Below are 25,198 nucleotides of genomic sequence, written 5' to 3' on the forward strand. Positions count from 1 at the left end.
ATACATGATGCTCCATCTCTGTTGCTATTGATAATCACTCTAAACCAGCCAGTAAGTGGAGCTTGGGCATTGAAAATGAAAAGCATTTTCACTAGAGGCCCTTTGGAGCTTTTGCACTGACTGTACACTACACCTGGAATGTACTCAGTCTTTATCTCCTTCTCATGAAATATCTAGCTTCCTTCATAACTGAACTCAAGCACCACCTTCGACATGAAGTCTTTCCTAGTTCTCATTGTCCTCCAGCTGCTAGTGTGTCCCCCTCAATTAGAATGTGAACTTGAGAGCTGGAACTGTTTCCTTTTTGTCTTTGTATTTTCCAGTAGTTATCTTAGTTACTGTTAAATAATAGGTGCTTAATAAATGCTTGTTGATGAATTGGCACCTACTTGCTAGGTGGCACAGTGAATAAAGCACTGGGTTTGGAGTCAGGAAGACCTGAGTTCAAATCTGATTGGAGATACTTACTAGCTGTGTAACCTCGGGCAAGTCACTTAAGCCTCTTTGACTCAGTTTGTTCACCTGTAAAATGAGCTGGAGAAGGACATGAAAAGCCACTCTAGTACCTTTGCCAAGAAAACCCCAAAAGGGGTCACAAAGAGTTGGACACAATGGAAACAACTGAACCACAACACTAGCTAGAGACCTGGGTTTGAATCGTAGGGACTCTTTTAGGGAAAGAGATATAGAGTGGACCTGGGATTTCATCTGGGACTTCCTCTACCAAAGCAGGTTACCTTCTCTGCACATGTAATCTTAGGGAACGCCCTAGAGCACTGAAGCAAAATGACTTGTGCAGGGTCTCACAGCCAGCATATGTTAGAGGCAAGACTTGAACCCACATCTTCCTGGTTCTGTTCACTGTACCACACTGCCCCTTGGGACTAACTGCAAATCACATACCTCCACTGAGTCTCCAGTGTAAAGCATTCCTTTGGTTGTTCTATTTTGAGGAGAAGCCAAACACTCTCAATGGGGTACATCTTCTGACGGGTCACCTACCCTCTCTGGGCCTCATCTGATGGGTTTGAACCAGATGACTTCTAAGACCCCTTCCTACTCCTAAGATCCGGAGAGATGTGGCTTGTGTGGGGAAGAATGTGTCATCTCCCTCTCTCCCTAGTTTACATTCTTCAGAAAGTCCAGTCATCGGGTCTATTTGCTTAGAGAATTACTCAGCATTGTGGTAACCATGTTCCAGGTGTTTATGTGAAGGTCAAGAAAGATTTCTTTTATTTGCTGATTTTTTATCAAGGCCAACTCTTAGGAAACATGTGAAGTCCATCTTTGATGACGCCTTCCTCTTTCCCATTTACCTTTCTGTACCTATTCCTATGTCTCTTCCTGCCTCCCTCTGTCAGTATTTCCTGTTTCCTGTGTCTCCCATATCCTGTATTTTCACTGTATTCCAAGGATCAAGAAGGAGTCCAGTATGATTGATCTCCAGTCATTTCAATGAGCATGTGTTGAGGGTGGGGTTACCAACAAACAGCAAAATCCCCCGATTCTGCATGTTGAAAACGTGACTGGCCAGCCAGACTTATAGACATAATAGTTAGTGAAAAAGGTCTTTACTTTATGATTTCAAAGGAAGGTCATGTTTTCTCAAAGTCTCTCTCCTAAAGAGACTTGATGCCCACAATTCCACCATCAGGGATAAATTATTTTGTAGATCTCCTGACTCCAACATTCTAGCTCTGTAACCTAAAAATCAAGGAACCTGGATTAGAATAAATAATTAACCATAGGATCATAGATCTAGAATTAGAAGGGGCCTCGAAAGGTCTTTTAATACCCCTTCTTCATTTTATGGGACCCCTAGATGGTGCCATAATGCATAGCATGCCGGACCTGGGGTCAAGAGGGCTCATTTTCCAAAGTTCAAGTCTGTCCTCAGCTACTAACTAACTGTGTGACCCTGGGCAAGTCACTTAATGTTGTTTGCCTCAGTTTTCTTGTCTGTAAAATGTACTAGAGAAGGAAATGGCAAACCACTTCAGTATGGGGTCGTGGAGAGCTTGGACATAACACAACAGCCACCACCTCATTTTTTAGATGAGGAAAATGAGGACCAGAGAAGTTAGGTGACTTGCCCATGGTCACAAAGGTCACACAGCAGTCCAAGTTGAGTATTCTTTCCATGGCCCTAGGATACTTTTAAGAGTCCTTTCATCTTTAAAATTCAGTGATTTAAAGGTCTTTTAAAGAACTGAATACTACTGTAAATGCTAGTTTAATCCCAGGGTAAAATGAAATAATATTGTTGTTGTTTAGTTGTATCCTACTCTCTATGACCCCATTTGAGGTTTTCTTGGAAAAGATTCTAGAGTTTGTCATTTTCTTCTTCAGCTCATTTTACAGATGAAGAAACTGAGGCAAACAGGGTTAAGTGACTTGCCCAGGATCACACAGCCAATAAGCATCTGAGGCCAGATTGGAACCCAGGAAGATGAGTTTTCCTGACTTCAAGTCCATTTCTCTATCCACTGTGTTACTTAGCTGCCCCTTCCCCAACATAAAATAAAGCTAGCAATGATAAAAGTATTTGAGTGGAGGAGGGGAAGAGGACTGTACCTGAGATTTCACTACTAACATGAAACATTCTTCCACTGACTCCTTCCTTTAAGTCCCAATAAAAATTCCATTGTCTACAGACGTCTTTCTCAAACCCTCTTCCTTCCTGTGCCTTCTCTCTTTTATTTCCTCTTTATCATGTATATAGCTCATTTGTACATGTTTGTTTGCATGTCATCTCCCCCATTAGATTATGAGCTCCTCTTTTTAAGGCTTGTTCCCCACCCCTTAGCATAGTGTCCAGTACACAGTAGGTGCTTGATAAACATTTGCTTACTGACTGGTACAGGTGGTCAGTTCACTGCACTTAGAACTTAGTTGCCTAAGACATTGAGAAGTTAAATAATTTGTCCAAGGTCACGCTACCATTATGGGTCAGAGGTCAGAATTGAACCCACATCTTCCTGACTTTGAGGTCAGTTCTTTCATCCACCATGTCAGCCCTGCTTCTCTTGATAATAAACATATCTCACATTTATAAAACTTTCAAAGATTTCCTATCTTTTATTGCATTTGTCCTTAAGGAGTCTCAGTGAGGTGGCTAAGTGACTTCCCCAAGGTCACACATACCAAGTCAGTGCTTGGAAAAAGGACTAGAATCTGGTGTCAAGAGACTTCTTTTCCGTCTCTACTAGATTTCCTAGTCTCCTTGGAATAAACATCTGCTCTCAGGTACATAGTACACATAGGGTGTGGGTGTGTGAAGGCGTATGTGTGTGTGTGTATGTGTGTGTGTGTGTGTGTGTGTGTGTGTGTGTGTGTGTGTGTGTGTGTGTGTGTGTGTGTGTGTGTGTGTGCCCAAACACTCTCAGCTAGCAATAGTAAATTTCTGTTTGTACTCTACACCACAGTCAGAGAGAGACTTAATTATCCCTGGAATTTTTCAGTGGGAGCTGGGCGTAGACATTGGCCCTCTGTTTACACAACATTCTCTCCCCCTAGCCTGAGGGAGAAAGGGGTTAGTCTTGGAGACCCAGGCCAAACAGCTCCCCACCCCCCATCCTCTTTAAAAACTCTCCCCCCTTCCCCCCCACCCCCAATTCTTAGGACTGGCTTTATTGACATAACTCCTGCTGTCTGATTTGCCAGAAACAGGGCAGATAGGCCTTAAGCATTTTGCTCCTCCCTTTTCTAATGCTAGGAGGGCCTGGCTCTCCTCTTGCTCCGGTTCATTCCCTTTCTGCTCCAAGGACATAGCGGTAGGCCACTAAATAAATACCTGCTGATTTGATTTTACAGTGAAAAAAAGGAAGCTCCAGACTGAGACAAAGAATTTAAAACTATTTAGACAAAACTTAAAGCTCTTAGATATTTCAAGGATAGGTACTGTAGTTTCCTTCAAGGATCAGCTCAGGATCCATTTTTTTTTTTTTACCTGAGGCCTTTCCTGATCCACCCCAACTGTTAATATCTCCTTTTATTAATTACTTTTTTTTGAGGGGGGGAGAGAAGGAGGTTGGATTTGAACTCCGGTTTTTCTTGATTTCAGGCCCAACACTCTATCCACTGTGCCACCTGGCATTCACAAACTCTATCCCTTTCACATACTCTACATTCTGTGGAAGACATAATTATCCTTCCCCTCTCCAACGTTCATAGTCTTGGTATTACTCTTCCCTACTCATTCTCCCTTGACCCACATAGCCAATCAAGATGAGATAATGTTTGCAAAGCACTTAGTACATAGGAGGAGCTTAATAAGTGCTTGTTCTCTCCCTCTCCTCCCCTAATCAGTTGTCAAACATTATTGCTTCTATTTCTAAAATATTTATTTATTTATTTTTGCCTTTAACTTCTCTCCACCAACCCGGTTCCTAATTTAGTTCAGGCCCACATCCCATCTCACCTTGATTATTGCAACAGCATCTACATAGAAATGATGATTGAAATCCTTGGGAACTAATGAGGCTAGCTAGGGAGAGTACAGAGGGAGAAGAGAAGAAAGCCAGAATCTTGATGCACAGAGTTAGGGTTGAAGAACTATTGAAAGAGTCTGAGAACTATTGGTCAGACAGGCAGGAGGGGGACCCTAGAAAGAACAGGGTGCAGGAGGAGAAGGTGGCCAATAGTGCCAAAAGCCACAGAGAGGTCAAGAGAAAGATGAAGATGGAGAAAGGACCATCAGTTTTGACATTTAAAAGCTCATTTAACTTTGGAGAAAGAGCACTGTGTAGGAGTTATTGAATTATAGTTCAGAACATATGTATAGCTGAAAGGGACCTCAGCACATTGGCTGAATGGGAAACACTTTCTAGCAATTTTGTCTGAAAATGTAATGGATTGACTTACAAGATGAGATAGCAAGGTCTCCAAGATTGCAGATATTCAAGCAGGGGGTGGACAGCCACCACACAGGAATTAGCATAAATTTGGGTAAGGGATGAACAAAGCAGCTTCTAAGACCCCTTCCAACTCAAGTATTCCATCCTTCATAGGGACAACCCTGTAGCCTACCAACCAAGTGGAAATGGTCAGAAGTTCAGGTTTAAGTTTTAATACTTTAAGCTGGTTTTTGCCTTTATATCTCTGTTGATTAGTATGGTGCCTGGAACCTAGCAGACATGTAATAAATGCTTGTTGACTGACTGTACGACTTTCAGCAAGTCAGTTTAATTTCTTTGAGCCTCAGTATCGTTATCAGCAAAATGGGGATAATAATACCTGAAATTCTTCTCACAGGGATGAACCTGACAGCCTGTTAGCTTTTCTTCTAATTCTAAAAGCCAATTTCCCTCAAGACTCTAAAATTCATAGTCAATGAGTGTCTTTCAATTAAACTGTCTAGCATTCAATTTAACAATTAAAAAATCAATCAGGACTTACTATGTGTAAGCCCGTACCTTCAAGATGAGTATACAAATAATTATAAAAAAAATTAGAATAGAAAAAGAAGCAATAACTCACACTTGTATAGGAATTTGAGGTTTACAAAGTTCTTTTCTCATCATTGCTCTGTGATCTAGGGAGTATTAGTAGTATTGATATCATCATCATCATCATCATCATCATCATCATCATCATCATCATCATCGTCATCATCATCATCGTAAGACTGTAACAGGGCAATTGGGTGGTGCAGTGGACAGAATGCCAGACCGGGAGTCAGGAAGACCTGAGTAGTTGGATGACCCTAGACAAGTCATTTATCCCTGTTTGCTTCAGTTTCCTCATCTGTCAAATGAGCCCGAGAAGGAAATGGCAAACCACTCCAGCATCTTTGGCAAGAAAAACCCAAATGGGGTCATGAAGAGTTGGATGTGACTGAAATGACTGAATAACAGCAACAAATCTGTCCCAAAGTTCATTGGTATGGGATTCTGTCCTTACTGGTGAAGATGAATGGCTTGGCTAGCCGACTTGTGAGAGGCAAAAGTTTCAGTTCTCTGCCAGTCCTAACTTTGGGGATTCTCCAAGCAAGAGTATTCTTTGCATTTGTTGTATAGTTTCTTTCTAGGTTCAAGAGAGAAGATGGAAGAGGTCAACCCCAGTTCAGGTTGCTGATAGACAAGACTTGCAAGACACAAGTGGAGTGGAGAGTCTTCAGCTTATCCTTATTCCCAGTTTGCTACACTGGAAGAAGACTCTCACTTGGAGAGTCCCAAAGGGGTACTTCCACTTGAAAAGTCCGCAAGGGAGGACTGGCCAAAAACTGATGTTCTCATCTTTCACAATTTCACCTTGCCCCTCATGCAGGGCAAGGAATTCATCTGCACCAATAAGGAGAGGCCCATAACAATGAGACTTTTCATTATTATTTTCATTTTTCAGATGAGAAAATTGAGGCAAAGAGAGATGAAATGATTTGTCCATTGCCACATGGCTTGGTACCTCAACTCCAAATCCAGATGTCTCACTGCTATACCTCACTACAAAGAATTATGTCAGATCCATGATGGGTTGAGATGACTTTGAAGGAATTGGCACAAGGTTTCAGGGAAGACCTGAGTTGGGTCTTATAAACGGACTGAATTTCAAGTTGGGAAAGGGGGTGGGAAATGAAGGTGAGGAAGTTTATTCCAGCTGTAGGGCATAATGACAGCCAAAGGCTTTCAAAAGCTGAGAAATGACAAGGCGAATTTAAGTGATGATGAGTAGATGACAGCCAAATACTTGGATGTGGGAAATGGCAAGACAACGCAAATTTAGGTGAGGGTGAGTAGTGCACTTTGATAGGACAGTCCTCCAAGGTAATTTCTCAGTAACCTAGAGTGCTCAAGTAGAGCACGACAGATGAACCAAAGAGGATACAAACTATTTTCCGCACCACTGACTCGGGGCAGTGCAGAAGGCATCCTGACTATTGACAACCTAGCACATCATCTTCTCTTGCCAGTGCACAGTTTGCCTTGATTCATTCCCTGATTTTTCTGACTTGTCCTGGTGATCACAGGGCAAACCCAGACAACTTTTACCAGTTTGGTCCAGATTTTTTAAAAAAGAAATGAACCCTCTAAAATCTTGAACTTTTCCTAGATATTCCTATATCATGAAATGCTATAGCTGGAAGAGATCTGAGGGATCATCAGGGCCAAACTTCTCATTTCATAGGGGAGGAAACAGGTTCAAGGATTTGAAATGAGTTGGCCAAGATGACTCAGGTGGGAAGCAGCATGTCTAGGATTTAAGCCCATGCCCTTGGCCCCTAAATCTAGGGCTGCTTCTATCACACACTTCACCACTAGCTTTTGGGGCACAGAGATTGAGAGCTCTGAAGAATCTCTACAAATATTATATCATTTGATGCTCACAACAAACCCTGTGAGGTAGGTCCTACTGTTCCCATTTTATAGATGGGGAAACTGCGGTTAAGTGACCTATTTAGGATCTCACCACTAGTAAGCATTTGAGGCTGTATTTGAACTCAGGTCTTGTTGACTCCTGGCACGTTCAAAATCTGCCTTGGTAGACAGGAGTTTTAGGAGTTCCTTGTACCTTCTTTTTTTTTTTTTCCTCAAACATTTATAAATGAGTAGAACAGATTTTTTTTTCTGTTGGGTAGAAAAAGAGCATTGTTAAGATAAAATAAAAATTAAATGTTAAAAGAAGGAAAAACGATCATCTCTAATATTTTTTTTTTAAAGTCATAGATAGGATCTATTCTGGGTTCCCCACCCCTGATCTATTTGACCTGTTGTCAATTCTTGGATATCATCTAAAAAGTCATATCCATTCACTAATCCATTTATTCCACAAACATTCTTAAAATGTAGTATCAGGAAGTTGAAGTGAATAGAGAGCTGAACCTAGGGTCAGGAAGACCCGAATTCAAATTCAGGCTAACACTTACTAGCTATGTAACCCTGGGCAAAACACAATCTCTGACTGTCTCAGTTTCTTCATTTGTGAAATGAGGATAAAAATACCACCTATCACCCAGGGTTATTGTGAAGATCAAATGACATAATAAGTGCTTTGCAAACCTTACAGACTTAGATGAATTTGAGCTACTATTAATATGTGCAAACATTTTAGGCTCTATGTAGGATACCGTGATGAAGAAGACAGTCTCCTAATGGAGCTTAGAGTTGAGCAGTGGAGATAAGATGTAGCTACTGTACACATAACTGTAAAACAAAGCAGAAGGTCATAGATTCCACAAAAGAAATATTAAAAATATGCAAATATAAAAAATTAAAATATATAAGTATATTTTAAAATTCATACGAAGATGCTATCTGTATCCAGGGAAAGAACTGAGAAATAGAAATATGTATAGAATAATTTTACATGTACATATACCTATTTGTGTCTAATGCTAGCCATCTCTAGTGGGGGAGGTGAGGGAGGAAAGAAAAAAAAGAAATTTACACAATAACTTTGTTGTATATTTAAAAGAAATAGCAAATTGTACACAATAGATTTGTAATTTCACGTACAATTATCTTTTTAATTATGTTATGGAAATGCTTGTTTTATTCCATAAATTAAAAATAAAATAAATGAAATCAATTCTATAGGAATTCAGAGGAGGGAGGTTTATTTTACACTGGAGGGATCATTACAGGAAGAAGCTTTTGAAATGGGCCTTAAGGATTAACTAGGATTTCAAAACTGAAACATCACATGGATTTGTGGATTCAATATTAGCAAATGTGTGCCTCTCAAGTAAAATAGACACTGTCCGTGGTTCTCAAGGTGGCCGCTCATAATCTGGCACTCCCTTGCCTGTACTCTGCACTCCAGTCAGACTATACTATTTTCTGACCATAAACCTACCCTGTGATTTCTACCTTCTGTATGTTTATTCACAGTGTTCCTTATGGACGGAAGCTGTGTGCAAAGTTCCTCTTTCTTGGTCTTTGCCTTTTGAATTCTTTGTATCCTTTGAAGCTGAGCTCAAATCCGATATCCTTCAGGAAGCCTTGTGTAATTCCCTTCCTCCTGCCATTGGGTTACCACTTTCCTCCCTCCTCCCCTTTAGGCTTTCCAGAGAACCCTGCTTATGTGTTGCTAGCACATTTATCACGTATTATTTTGCGTTGGGTATGTGTCATGTGTTATCTTCCTAGTAAACCCCAGAAAGGAGTTTATAGGATTAAGTTATAGGAAGCAAGCTTATAGGAGCCGAATCTTATTAAAAATGTGTATTTTCCCTAGTACCTGGCACATCTCTCAGCAAGTATTCATTAAGTGCCTACTATGTACAAAGTGGAGAGGTAGGTTGAGTGCTGGGTCTAGAATCAGGAACATGCATCTCCCTGAGTACAAATCTGGCCTCAGATACTAACAGTGTGACCCTGGCAAGTCATTTAACCCTGTTTTCTTCAGTTTCTTCATCTGTAAAATGATTTGGGAAAGGAAAATGAAAATCACTTTAGTATCTTTGTCAAGAAAACTCCAGATGAAATGATGAAGAGTCAGACTCAACTGAAAGATGACTGAAAGTGGAAGATGTACAAAGTACTGAGAATACAGAGACAAAAAAACCCCATTTTTTATCTTAAAGGAGTTTACATTCAACTGGGGAAAAATATAGACACAGATAAGTCAACAGAAAATATAGGAATAGGGACTGAACCTATAATTATTTGGTATAGAGGAAATCCTAGATGTTATCTCTATGAAGGTCAAATAAATACCAAATAATTTTGGGGGCTAGAAATAGTAATAATGGGTCTGGGGTCAGAAAAGACTTTGTGTTGGAGGTGGCATTTGAATGACAATTCCCTTGAAAGACAAGGAAAGGGAAATAAGCATTTACGTATCACCTGCTATGTGTAGGCACTGTGCTAATTTTACAAATACATTTTGAGTCTTATAACATTTCAAAGTAAGTACTATTATTATCCCCATTTATAGTTGAGGAAACTGAGGTTCAGTGGTTTGCCAGGCCCATCACACTATCTGCTGAACTACCAGCTGTTTTACTAGCTAGGGATTCCAAGAGGAAGATGTGTGAGGAAGGGAGAATGTTCCTGGGATGCTGTACAAAGACGCAAAGGTAGAAGATGGGAGGCTGTGCACAAGTAAGAAGATTCACATGAGCTTCTGAGGAAGAGTTATATGAAGTCAAATTGGAAAGATAAGTTGGAGGTCTTAAATGCTAGAAGATTTGCATTTGTTCCATATGAGCCATAAGGAACAAAAGTGATAGTATTCTGCCCACCTCTGGTGACATTCTATCCACATCAGTTAGATCCTAAAACTAGAAGGTACATTAGAGGTGATCTAGCTCAATCTTCTCATTTACAGATCAGGAAATGGAGGTTAAGTGACTTGTTCAAGGTCATGCAAGTGGAAAAGCTGGGATTTAAACTCAGGTCCTGTGACTGACTATGTTTGATGCTTCAAGTGCAATACTCTTTCTGCTGCTGCTACGACGTTTCCATAAGTCAACCTCCCTGATGAGGAAACTGATGTGGGAGAGGGAGAATGAAAGGACTTGCTCACGGTCATAGATAGTAAGTAGCAGAGTTGGGATGTGAACTCAGGTCTACTAATTCTACAAAGTGGATATTTTGGGTGTTTTTTGTTTTTTTTTTTTGTGGAGGGGAAGGGAAGAAAAGAGGTTACAATTTACAAATCTTGCACCTGAAAAAAATGCACACAGGTTACATTAAGAGAATGAAAATGAGAACGCACAGAGAGATCCCCACAACCTTCTCTGCCTACGTGTGTGATTATAACTATTTTGCATGTATCTGTGTGCATCTGCAGTTTGTGATGGGGGTAGACAGGGGTGAGGAGCTGCCTTTGTAGCTGCCAGACAGAGGGATTGTTTGAACTAGGCTGGTTGGCAGTACCAACATAGTGAACTTGAAAAGAAAGATAAATATACAGCCACTGTTCAAAGCTTCAGGTGTTATAGATGCTAATTGGAAAAGTCGCTCAGTGATACCTGTTGATGTGCAGGAATTTCGTTCCTGGGGGATTAGTAGCTAATTCTCACTGGAACTGTACTCCTAGGCATGCCTACTTAATGAAAATTGAAAATGAACATGCCTGTTTTAGTCAATCAAGACCCATTGCCATTGTTAAGAGAAATCCTATACTGCACAGGGAAAGCATTTTTTTTTCCACCAAATACCCTAAAATAGAACATTGACAATCTTTCTCCCTCACCTCTTTATTTCTTCATTTACACACACAGGCCCTTAATTCTTGGATCAATTGTTTCAACTACTCTATGGTTATCTCTTCCACATCTTGGGGGCTAAAGGTGCAGCACCCCTGAAATCTAGAAAATCCTGTAAAAGTTTTTAGTCCTCCCTTTGTACCAGAGAAGAAATCTGAATTGTTCCTTTTTTTATGGGGTGTCTCCAGTACGAAAGGATAAAACACGTTGATATTATACGATACCTTACATATATTTTGTGCATTTCTGAGTTTCTGAACTTTTTCTGTTTCATCTGCTGGCCTTCGAATGTCATCTGTTCCCCAAAACTCTCAAAAAATTCCCATTTAATTTTTTATGACAACCTGTGATATATCAAAACCATGTGATATATCAAAACCATGATGGGAAAAGTTGAGATGTGGAAGGGATACTGTATAGTTCTGCCCTACTCCCTTCCCAAAGCTCTTCCTTGACCCAGCAGAGACATCTCCTGTAATGTCATTGTCCTCTTTGAAAACAAAGGATGAATACTAGGAAAATGTTTATTAAGTGCCTACTATGTGACAGGCATTTATGTTTAGAAACTTCTAAGTTCTAGTCCACACAGACTCAACACCATTGGCCTAACCCAGTGAGATTCAGTTTATCTGCCATTAATGACTTTAACCCCCCTCAGACTATCCTTTGATTCATTCCTTGGGAGCCTGATATTTCTAAAGGGCAGATACGACCAGGTACATTAGTTACTTCACTGTCTCCCTCCTACCTTTAAAAAACAAACACCTTACATATGGCGCATGTTTTTGAATATTCTTAATGCATTGATCAGTAATGCTGATCTATTTTTCCCCTTTCTTAAAAAAAAAAAACCACATATGAGATGGATCTTAGGAATGAGATGAGGGAAGCCTACATGGGATCCAGTACATCAATACAATTTGACTTGATATAAGCTTCTTCCATTTGACATTTCACCTCTGGTCCACAGGCTTTTGAACTTTTAGCTGTTTCCAGCATCTGAAATATGCTCCATCTTAACTTCCTCCTTTTAGAATCTTAGCTTCACTCAAGGTTTAGCTTGTGTGACCTACTATATGAAGTTCTTTCCCGATCTACCTAGCTGCTAATTCCACTCCCCTATTATATTACCTTGTGTATATGTGTGTGTGTGTGTGTATGCATGTACATACAAGGTGATATATGTATACACATATAGATCTATGTATGCGTATGTACATATACATATATGTGTGTATATATGTATGTGTGTATCTATCTATCTATCTATCTATCTATCTATCTATCTATCTATCTATCTATCTATCTATGTGTACACACACATCTTTGTACATGTTTCCTCCAGCAGAATGCAAGATCTTTGAGGGTAGGGACTGTCTTGTGTTTGTTTTTGTATCTCTAGTATTTAGTATAATACCTGACAAATAGTAGGCTCTCTAGGTTGTGAAGTATATGTAGCACTGAGCCTGGAATCAAAAAGACCCAAGTTCTAATCCAGCCTCAGACATTTAAGCTGTGTGACCCTGGGCCAGTCACTTAAGTTGCCTTTTTGCCTCAGTCTTCTCATCTGTAAAATGAGCTGGAGAAGGAAAAGGCAAACCACTCCAGTATCTTTGCCAAGAAAAACTCCAAATGGGGTCACCAAGAGTCAGACATGACTGAAAAGATTGGACAATGAAAAGGGTCCACAGAAGTGTAAGTAGGAAGAAGGGAATGTGGCTTTGTCCCAGGCAGCCAACACCTGGTGGGGCACATTTCCTCCCTGAGGCAGATTCATATACTCTTTGCTGTTTCCTTGTTTCCTGAGGTACAACTGTCTCTAGCTGCCATCTCCATGGCTTGTCACCATGGCTGGATGCTCTGGGGGAATGAGTTGCCCCTTCAGAAAGTGACTGCTTCAGGCACAGGGCAACATTCTTCACTGCTACCTCTCTCTGAAAACTCATCATCCAGGAGAGTAAATTTGCCCTGTGTGCTGTTATGGCTAATTATGGCCTTCTTGTCATTTAGGATTGTGAAATTTGCTTACTCTTTTTGCTCTATTTATTCTCCTAGATTTTCTTCTCACTCTCTTCTGATTATTTTTATTTTCCTTCATCCCTTTTTTTCCCCTTATTTTCTACCAATGCCCACCCTGCCTGTTTTCCTTATTTCTCCTTTATGGAAAAATGGGGAGGGGTGTAGAAAAATAAAAAAATTATTTTAAAATTTTTATGTATTCATAAGTTTAAAGAGGAGAGCCTGGATGGCATAGTGTGAATATAGAGTTAGCCTTGAATTGAAGAAGACCTAGGTTTGAGTCTTGACGCATACTAGCTGGGTGACCATGGACAAGTCTCTTAACCTTTCTATTCCCAGGCATTTCTCTAAAACTATAGATTACAGACTAGTTGTCAATCTGAGGCACTAGTGGGGGAATTCTGGATCTTCACAGTTTAAGAATTTTTTTTTTTTCAGAAAAGCTTAAGACTGTTCTTATGTAAAAATGAAGCAGACCACTGGAAAAAAAAAAAACCACTGGTCATGGTTTCAGATGGCTAGAAAGGACTTTCTGCCTCTAAAAAAAAGTTCCTTCTGCTTGTTTCCATATTCTTTAACTATTTTAATTTTGAATAAAATTTCTAGCTCTAAAATCCTGTGATTCTGTGCTTTAAAAAGACTTTAAATGTGCATTGATTTAATTGATTCCGTGATATATTTTACTGGGATTAAAATCTCCATTCCTCTCTCCCCCTCAAAAAGCAGGTTTTGCTCTGTCGAGATGGGAGGGAGAAATCTGGGGCATTTGAAAAAAACAAGAGGGTTCCCTATGGAGGAGGAGAAAGGGTGGAGAAAGCAGTGTGGGTAAACTAAAGATGAACCTTTCCTATTTCACAATTTTGCCTCCGGCTGTACCTGTTAAAAAAGATCCTTGTGTTATTCTCCTTAGCTCTTCAATCCCTGGTGATCTGGAAAAAGGCTCTAGTCTGGGGATGCCTTAACTAGACTATCTTGTTTAGATAGCAAAGATTGCAAGTTCTGTCTGGGTGTTTAACAAATATTCTCCTGCTCAGTCGAGTCTTTTGGATGCTCTAATTAGACAGTCTCTCCTTCCCACTTCCCCCCCCCCCCCCCCCCAGTTCTTTCTCCTTTTTATTAAAAATTTTTTTCTTTGTATTTTTCTTGTTCAGTTAAATCTTTCCTCTCTCTCCTCTCTTATATCTCCACATAAGTTAGTCATCATGGGAAAAATCATACAGATGATGATATTGATGCCCTAATATGTTTAGATGAGGAAGTTGAGACACAGAGAGATAAATTAATTAGAGTGATTAGGGTCACACAGGTGTTCTAGGCGAGGCCTGTCCTAGGCCAGCATGTTGATTCAATTTTGGAATTGAAATGAAATAATATACCAGAAGATCATTGGACTTTTGGCAAAAAGGAGGTTTGCCTAGCAAAAGCATGGTAAAAGGTGTTTCAGTAAAGCTACAGCGTTGATTCAGTTGTTCACAGCTTCCAGCTTCTGCATTTGTCATCATGTCAGGCCTGTTTAGCCAGGTCTGTCAAGTCAGAGGAGATTCCATGTAGGCAATGAGGAAGCCTGCACCAATTAGGTCTCAAGAGTGGTTTCATTGCCTTTTAATGAAAAAATCTAGCCCAATGTGCATGAGATATCACACAAGGTAGAAGTTGAGGGACAGGGAAGAGCCCAAAACCATAAGATCCTAGATTTAGAGCAGGAAGGAACCTTACAGGATATTGAACCCAACTCTTTCTTTTAAATATTATGAAATTGAAGTTTAGAGAGTCTAAGGGACTTACTTAAGTTCATAGAGCTAAGAAGTAAGAAAGCCAGGATTTGAATTCAGGTCTGCTAACTTACCATACAGTGGTTTTTTTTTCTACTGCATCATACCAGAAGATTGAGGATATAATGGTACGACAGGGGGAAAAAGTGAATCCAGAAAGAGGATTAGGTTTAAGAGGAAATTTCAAACCTTTATGCAGTCCTTGGGTCTGTTACCCCAGAGAAATATGGGTCCTTAATTATTGGGCTCTATTCTTTTTTTTTTGTTAGGGGAAACCCAATTGTGGGAAAGCTTTAATAAATAAATTATGTGGATGATCATCCGCTGAACACATAACATGCTGTGTATTTTTCCCCTTTCAACATCCTTGATGATCCTTTGCTCTTAATGAAATTAATGTCTATCAAGAGGAAAGAAAGCATATGTGGAAATTCTCTTTTTCACATGCAATAGAGTATATTTTATATATGTTATAGTATTTATATATATTATATAAAAGAGGGCTTGGAAATGAAGGGATGAATTAGTAAGTGTGAAGATAGGGGAGAAAAGCATCCTGAGAGCTTAAATTACCACTGTGTGTCCTTCACTGTCTTGGACTGAAGAAAAAGCCCCCATGTGGCATCCATTAATCACACACATAAACGATGGGAAATAGAAGAATCACTCAGTCAAGCATGTATTTTCTCTTGGATTATTTATATTTTGGTACAATTACTCAAAAATCTTTGGTACCACAGGTCCAGTTGTATGACAACGAGTGGGGAAAAATATTTCCAAAGATAATTGTCTTTTTTGTTTCTAATTTCTGGCATAATGATGATATATTTGGCCTCCTATGAAAATAAAAACAAAAACAGTATAAAACATTTCCAGCGAGAACTGAGAACTGAGAACTGAGTAACTCTACTTCTAAATGGATTCTTATGGAGGGAGGGGCTATGATCACAGAGGCTTCCCTCCTTCGGACTAGTGGATTCTTACCAGAGGGATCCCACATGACTTCAAAAAAGGTCCCATGCACTGGCTCTCTCCCAGAAAGGGCCAATGAGCAAAGATTCCTGACTTTAAAAGACCAATTCCATCCTTCTTACAGGTTAAATAGGGGCACAGAATAAATGGAGATCAGGGATCTAATTGTACACATCTAACCTTTCTTGACAAAACTAGATAGAATCCCACGTTCCAATTTGGGAAGAAATGACACCTTGCCAAAAGTGTGCTCCTTATAAACAATGTCGTAAGCTGAATGGAATGTTGAAAGATGGTTTAAAGCAATTTGGTTGTTTTTTTAATACGGGTATGGTGGCACTTAAGTGATTTAGAAATGCCTTAAAACAGATTGCTCACTTGGGACAATGCACAAATCAATCACCTGAGTAACTCATTAGAAGTTAGGTATGTGCTGGGTAATATGCTAGTTGCTGGGGATATACCAAGACAGAAACAAGATAATCATGCTCTTAGGAATATTACACTGTATTGGGGAAAATAAGATGTTCATATTGTATATGTAGAAATATATACAGAATGCTTTCAAACAAATACAAGGTAGTGTAGGAAAGGGGATGCTAGTAGTTTGGGGAAATCAGGGAAGGTTGAAATACAGGAGATAGTGCTTGAGCCAACCATTGAAGACAGTTGTTATGAGGTAGTGTCCAACTCCTCATGATCCCATTTGGGGTTTTCTTGGCAAAGATACTGGAATGGTTTGCCATTTCCTTCTCCAAGTCATTTTACAGATGAGGAAACTGAGGCAGATAGGGTTAAAAGGACTTGCCCAGGGTCACACAACTAGTAAGCAACTGTAACCAGATTTGAACTCAGGAAGAGGATTCTTCTTGACTCCAGGCCCAACACTCTACCCACTGTACCACCTAGCTGCCCAATGGTCACTGATGCAAAGGCACAGAGATGGAGTGCTCTATGTGAGGAAGACCAAGAAAGCCAGTTTGACTGGATCACGGAATGCAGGGAAAGGAGTAATACCTAAGGAAGCTGGAAAAGTAGGCTTAAAGTTCCTGCCCTCAAGGAACTTACTCCTTAAGGAGTTTCCCTGCTCTGTTTTCCATGTTTTACAGCAACAGTTAACTGGAGTACAAAGGATTTATTGGTTTAGCAGCTCCAGTCCTTTCTGAGTCTTGGTTGTACTCCATCCCCACTTACCTCTCTGCCTTATAGAATACCCAGCTTCAAGGTTGCTGTTTAGTAAATGTTTAATAACTGGCTCTCCCCACAAAAAATGCAAATGGACCACAAGTTTAATTGGGATTATTAACATTCTGTCCAACACTTAAGTCTATACTATAAAAAAAATACAATAAATCCAGTCCTGACTTGGAGAGCTTGTGGATTTCTGAGGGGTAAACGCTCAGACTGAACAACTGGGCTTTTCAAATGGCTCTAGCAGATGCCTGCTTAGCTTTCTACAAATCACCGCCCAAGTACTGTCCCCTACATCGGGCTTTACCTGGCTATTCACTTCATTCCACTTGGAATTCTCTCCCTTTAGAAACTACTTTGGCTACCATTGGTATTTATCTGTCTCTGTACAGATAAGTAAATATTCCCTGTAGAACCGTAAGTTTCTTGAGTGTCTGGATTGTGGCTACAAAGTCAAGAATGAGAAAGACCCCCAAACTTCCCTCCCCACAATCACTTTTCCTCCTCTGAATTTCTGCAGCATTTATATCCTTTCAGTCAATCAATAGTCAAGAAATATTTATTAAGTACCTACTATGTTCTAGGCACATATGAAGAAATGTACTTGTCCTTGACTGCCTATTGCCTTAGACTGCTTTCTAATTGCATTTAAATCTCTGTTCTCTCACCCACCTACCTTAGAAGTCATAGACTTGGGACCTCTTTTCTATTTGCTTGAAATGTGCAAAAGGGTGACAAATACTCACTGAGCTCAGTTTTTCCACATTCATCTTACCTGGTCACACTGAAATAATGCTATGGATATGGACTATTTAAATATGACTTATACATAAGATTCAATAATAATTTTGACATGTGGAAGTTTTTATAATGATCCATCTTCTTTTCACCAAAAAGTTTAGATTTATTTTGAGGTGTCCTATTTTGAAATACACCACCAATGGCATCTGGTGGCAAAGTGAGCATCAGTTTGTTTTGTATGTCTATCTCAATATTTTCTTCATGCAAGAATTTCTTTTGGAATGTGAAGAATATAATAGATTCTCTTCATGTTTTCAGTAGGTCAAGACAAAAAAGTGTTTCCTTTAAAATAATTTTTTAAAAATTTATTTTCTGCCTCTTCATTTGTTTTCAGATTACCATCATATCTTATTGTCATCCATTACCATGAAACACCATTACCTTTTACAGGTTAAAAACTTGGATGCAATTCAATTGTTCCACTCAACAGCTAATTGATTCAGGTAGTTTTCTGACATTCAAGTTAAAACACATTGCTTCCATAAACATGAGTAATGCTTTCCACTTAGGGGATGTGGCCATCACATTCTTAAGCTATCAGCCCTAAAGCAGAGGTTCAGTTTTTCTCATGAGCTTACTGTTCTTTCTCAGGGAACATCTGTGAGTGAAGGATTTGCTTTTCCCCCTCCTCTCACTCTCCTGGTGATTTGGTTTCATTTGCAGATTTTAGTACTGTATTCCTATACCCAAGAGGGTCTTTGTGAGCAACAGCACTGTATTTCCAACTCATTCTCAATCTTATTTTGGATTTTTTTGTTTTTTTTTTCTCACTTTCTCTGCTTTGTCCTACTTCAAGATTCATTCATGATTGAGGTACAAGGTATTTCAAGGTTTTAAACATTTAAATCTCGTTTGATCTTTTGGTTTAGTTTTCAAATTCTTTCCTACTTAGAAGAAAACCCAAAGCCCTGAATATACACCAGCTATGGCAATTCTAATAAAGTCTAGCAGAGAGACTAAGACTCCAACACTGGGCACCCGCACCAGTGCTTGGCTACTATGGTTTGCCTGGGTTCATTGTAAGGGATACCTGATGCCTCAGGAAGTGAAATAGGCTTCTCATTTTCAGTCATTGACTCATCAAAACTGCCATTGATACTTTGGGGGATATTTCTAATTTTGTTTTTTGTATAGAGTTTCTACAAAAAGGGGGAAATAAAGTGCATTTGTTCATACACAGAAATCGATGATAACCATAAGAGAATTACTATGTGTATTAACATATCAATTTAAGTAGGGTTCAGTATCTTAACTTTTTATTACAGGAATTGCATTCAAGCATTTTATTACAGGAATTGCATAAAATGAGGGCTTCTAATTAGCCATATTATATTTCACCTCCATTGATATTATCCAATTAAAACAGCTAAGTATAATCCCTCCAATACTAACTCTTCCCTTGGTGACAATCCATTCCTATTACTCTTTAGGCACTATCTCCTTCATGCCACTTGAGTCCCAGGGAAGAAGACAAGCACCTCCAGACCTACTGGTGCTCACAAGATCAATGCTAAAGAAAGGAATCCCATGAGAGAGAGAGAGAGAAAGGCCACTAGGGGCCTATTATAAACCCAGTAACTGAGTCTGTACTCCACACGGGGAGTGACAGTCTCTGCTGCCATTATGTTGGGACAGGGAAAGATAATCTTTTATCTCTCCCCAAAATCACATCTTATTACTGGTTGAGCTACTTTTAACTGCATCTTCTACCATGTGTGGCATCCTGTATCAATAGTTCTTTCACTTCAGCAGTCAGGAGATAATTAGCAGATGAATCATATGTGAGAGGCAGATGGCCTCACCAAAGTCCTCATCGTCAGCATGAATGATACCTTCTAATACTAGGGGATGGGGAAAGAGAGAAAAGACAAAAAAAGTATCAGATACGTTGTTGCTCAGTAGTGTTTGACTCTTGGTGACCCCAGTTGGGGTTTTCTTGGCAAAGATACTGGAGTGGATCATTTTACAGATGAGGAAGCTGATGCAAACAGAGTTAGTTGACTTACCCAGGGGCACACAGCTAGTAAGTGTCTAAGACCAGATTTGAACTCAGGAAGAAGAGTCTCCCTGACTGCAGGCATTGTGCCAACTGTGTATCAAATATATCAGATAGAAGTTTATCAAATATACTTCTCTTCAAACTTAGATATTCACTTAATTCTTATTTGTAACTGTAGGATTTAGCTAAGTGTAATATTTATCCCCATTCTACTTGAGGGTAAAGAGCTGGACCAGTTGACTTTTTTTGAAATCCCTTTTAGCTCCAAGATATATAATTTGTGATTAGAGGTAGTGAACCAGACAGGTAGGCATGGATGAATGTCTCAGAAGTACAGTTCTGACAAAGGATCAGAAATACCCAAGCCACATGCTGGGGGGAAGTCCATTATCTCCAGTCTTTATCAGTAATTCCTCTAATTTCTCTCTCTTCAAAGTTCTCAGAACCCATTTTTCTTTGTCAAGTTAAGGTGTTTACCTTCAGAGTATTTTTTCTTTGCCCCCTCTCTAACTAGCCAGGGGTGGGGAACCTGAGGCCTCAAGACCACATGTGAATTTCTAGGTCCTTGCGTGTGCCTTTTTGACTGAGTTCAAGTTTTATGGAACAAATCCTTTTAAGGGAATTTGTTCTGTGAAGTTTGGATTCAGTCAAAGGGTCACACTTGAGGACCTACAGGGCCTCATGTGGCCTTGAGGCCACAGCCTCCCCACCCCTGAACTAGCTGTATTGCTGTATTAGTCCTGGATGGATGGATTGATTCCCTTGTCCTGCATCAAGCTCATACCCCCTTTTCTGATGTAGGTGTATACTTTTACCTTGACCATATTTACTTTCCTTTCAGGCTTCTTTTATTCTTCTCCACTCCTTCAGTTTCCTTCTCCCAGACCCATGTCTGTGCCTTCTTTAATGCCACTTGAATGCCACTCCCTACATTTCTATGTTTGAAAAAGCCTTACCCCATCTACATGCCAATCCCCTTTGAACCTTTGGTCTTTTCTGAAAATGACTGCTTTTTTGTACACTAAAAAGGGAACAGGCGACAGAGAGGGAGAGGGAGGGAGGGAGGGAGAGAGGGAGGGAGAGAGAGAGACAGAGAGGGAGAGGGAGAGAGAGAGAGAGAGAAAACATTGTAGACAGACAGATTGTGGGGCCTAGAAGGAGTGACATTCAATAGGGCTTTTCAAAGATCCATGTTGATTTAAACTGTAGTTTGCTTTGGGGCCCTTCGGGACTTTGGCAAGGGTCTACCAATTCCTTATTGTTCATCCCCGAGAGTAAAAGATTAGAAGAATATTTTAAGGGTACCTTTGAAAACCAGAATTCCATAGATTGGAGCAACAGAGTCCCATGGTTAAGCAAAGAGGCTGTGTAGCCAGGCCAGGCAGTTAAGCCAGGGGGAGCTACAAATAACAGAGGATCTCAATTATAGCAGGTATGGAGGTCAAGAGAACAATGTTCCATTGACCTGAAGAGATAAACGCTCTGTTTATATTTCTGCCATAGTCAGTCAGTATGTATGAGTGTACTAAATACAAGTTGGTGTTTCTTCAAGAGGAGAAAGAAAAATGGGCAGAGGGAACTTCTATTATTCAGTTTATGGTGAGAGGGGAAATGAAGTGTTCAAGGTGGACCAAAAGACCCAAGAAGGAAAAACATGAAACCCAAACAAAAGGAAAAAAACCCCCCAAAGAGACAGGGATATGAGGTGAAAAATTTGAAAGGTAGAAGAAGGTGACAGTGAGAAGAAAGGCTAGAAGGGCCTATGACTTCTCTGGGGCTCAGTTTCTTCATCTGTTGAAATGATGGTTCAGAACTAGATGATTTCTTCCAGTTCTAAGAATTTATGAAACTTAAATAACAATAGTAAAAATAGTTTGCATTCATAGAGTACTTTGAGATTTTCTTAGGACAACTCCTTGAATTATGTGTAGAATTACATGACCCTTAAGCATTCAATTAATACACTCATTTATTAAGTACCTGTTATATGTCAGACACTGTTCTAGGGGTTGAGGATGCAATGAAGAACAAAACAATCCTTATTCCCAAACTTTATTTTCCATGAAGGCGTGGTTGAATGTAACTTTTTAATAGTATTTTTCCCCCAATTACATGTCAAGACAATTTTTAACATTCATTTTTAAGAAATTTTGAGTTCCAAATTTTTTTCCCTCCCTCCTTCCCTTCTTCCTCTCCTCTCTGCTGAAAATGGGAGGCAATTTGATATAGGTTATACATGTGTTATCATGTAAAACATAGTCCCATATTAGTCACAGTTGTGAAAGAAGAAACAGATGAAAAGAAAAAAAACAGAGAAAAGGATAAAATAAGTGACGATAACAGGCTTTGATCTGCATTCAGAGTCCATCAGTTCTTTATCTGAATGTGGATAGCATTTTCCTTTGTGAGTAACTTTGTACTTGTTTTGGATCATTGCGTTGCTGAAAAGACCTGAGTCATTCATAGTTCCTCATGATACAATGTTGCTGATACTGTGTACAATGTTTTCCTGGTTCTGCTCGTTTCACTTTGCATCAGTTTTGCATACAAGTCTTTTCAGTTTTTTGGGGGAATCTGCCAGTTCATCATTTCTTATGGAACAGTAATATTCCATTATATTTATATACTGTAGCTCATTCAGCCACTCCTCAATTGATGGGTATCCTCTCAATTTCCAATATTTTGCCACCTCAAAAAGGACCGCTATAAACATTTTTTATATAAGTAGGTCCTTTCCCTCTTTTTCGTGATCTCTTTGGGATACAGACCTAGTGTGGGTGCCCTTTGGGCATAGTTCCAAATTGCTCTCCAGATGGTTGGATCAGTTGACAACTCCCCCAACAGTGCATTCATGTTCCAATTTTCCCATATCCTCTCCAACATTTATAATTTTCCCTTTTTTTAGTATTAACCAATCTGATACGTGTGAAGAGGTACCTCAGAGTTGTTTTAATTTGTACTTCTCGAATCAAAAGTGATTTAGAGCACTTCTTCACATGCCTATAGACAGCTTTGATTTCTTCATCCGAAAACTACCTATTCATATCCTTTGACTATTTGTTGGTTATGAGGATTACATACAACAGAGGAATTGAAGGTGACCCAGAGGTTGTGAGCCTGAGTGTTATTGTTGATGTTGGTCCTTTGTTTTTAAAGAGGATCAATATCATCACTATATTGGGGGAAAATAGTGCATGATGGGTGATGTGATGTTGTTGTGAAATGAAGCAGATTTGCCCAAATTTGTAAACCTCACTCTCTCTTCCAGAGTCATCCAAGTCCAGTGGCAAGACCCAAGATGGCCCAGAATGCAGGTGCAAGGTCTACACTTGAGGTTTCAATCCTCCACTTCCCTGTAACCTGTGTGACTGTGTCCTAATGGTCATCTGGAAGTCTTACTCACAGGAACCATGAATAAAAAAGGATGAATTTCTGGTAATTTCAGGTAAAAGTCATCAGATTCTTGGACTGGATGGGGAAAGGACCCAGCAAGCCTGGCAGAGGTGTGGCCCCCTGAGATATCCAGAAGTTGTGATTTTGATGAGGCAGTTGGTGGTGTGTCCCAGCTTGTCTCTCAGCAACCACAAATGGGACTTCTTTAAGTCAGGAAGTGTTGTTGGGCCAGAGGCCTGAGCGAAAGACAGGAGCATCTGTGTCCCAGGCTTGCCTTGTAACAACAAGTGTGACCTTAGTGGTTTTGTGGCCAGAAAATGTCTGATAGATGGATGACTCATTGAATGAATAATTTCTATTTACAAATAATTTTTTTTTTGTGAGTTGAGTGCTATCATGATTTTCTTATAAAAATCACTCTATAACATGACAACAGGAAAAACTTTAGCACTTGGGAAGAGGTGGTATAATGTAGTGGATAGAGAGCTGGCCTCAGCAAAACCTGGGTTTAAATCCTTCCTCTGACACATACTGGCTGTATAACAGCTGAGTAAGTCATTTAATCTCTTAGTGCCACAGGCAACTCTTCAAGGCTGTCTTGCAGAGAAAGCACTGACTTGCACAGGTAGAGAGAGGAAGCTTCCTTATCCTGAAGCCCTGCAGATCAATGAAATCATAATTCCAGTCCTTCTCTCCATTTATCTGTCACAAGTGATGAGTGCAAGTGATTCCTTTGTAACAATAGATTCCATAGATGCACTCCAGAGGGTAATTCTGCAGCTAGCTGCAGGGAATTTTGAGTAATTTTCTCACAAGTCTGTCATTCTCTGTGTCTTGGGACAAATTAAGTATAAAGGGGTGTGTGGATGTGAGTGTAATGTGGTCCATTTACTCTCCATGTACATGAAGATTCAAGCAAAAGAAAACAGGCTTAAATCAAAGCAGGAAAGATTATAGTGGGAATACAAGGAAGAATTTTTTGATGGTCAAGTTGATAAAACCCATGAATGAGCTGGTCAAAGAAAGGAGGAGAAAGAACAAAATACTCTGATTTTAGGAATATCCTGGGAAATCAGAAATGCTGTTGTAGATAAGTATGTAAAATAATCAGAAGAGAACTGATCAGGAAGGTAAAATAGCCTATAAAAATGAAGAAAAGCAAAACAAAAGAAGAAAAATAATGCAAATAAGTTTGTTGTGTTTATAAAAATCAAGACATGACTATTTGAATGTCTGTGAAAATAACAGAGGTTGTTTGGTAGGAGAATTATAAATATCTATAATATAGCAATACACTTAAAAATTTTTTTTATTGAATTATTTTATTTGTTTTCAGTGTTTGACAATCACTTCCAAATACCTTAGATTTTTTTCCACTCCCTCCCCCTCATTCCCCTCTCCCTCCCTGCTCCCTCCCTAAGACAGTGTACAATCATATGTAGGTTCTACATATACATTCCTATTAAATACATGTTGTGGAGAAGAATTAAAATGAATGAGAGAAACCATAAAACAAGACAAAACAAAACATAATGCAAAAGAAAATGGTCTGTTTCTATCTGTGATCCAATTCCATAGTTCTTTCTCTGGATATGGAAGGCATTTTGCCTCAAGAGTCCATTGGAAATTTTTTAAGTCCATGCATTTCAATGGAGTACCAAGTCTACCAGAAAAATTCCTCACATACTGTGGTTGTTGCTGTGTACCAAGTTCTCCTGTTTCTGCTCCTTTCACTCTGCATCAGTTCATATAAGTCTTTCCAGGTTTCTCTGAATTCTTCCTGTTCATCATTTCACTTTAAAATTTTTAAAAACTGTAGTCTCTGTCCAAATCTTTCAGAAGAAGAGAATCTAGTGTTTCCAATTCAATTCAGTAAACATTTGTTAAGTACCTGTTATGAGC

The sequence above is a fragment of the Notamacropus eugenii genome, chromosome 4 (assembly GCF_028372415.1).
Source record: "Notamacropus eugenii isolate mMacEug1 chromosome 4, mMacEug1.pri_v2, whole genome shotgun sequence".
Lineage (NCBI taxonomy): Eukaryota > Metazoa > Chordata > Mammalia > Diprotodontia > Macropodidae > Notamacropus > Notamacropus eugenii.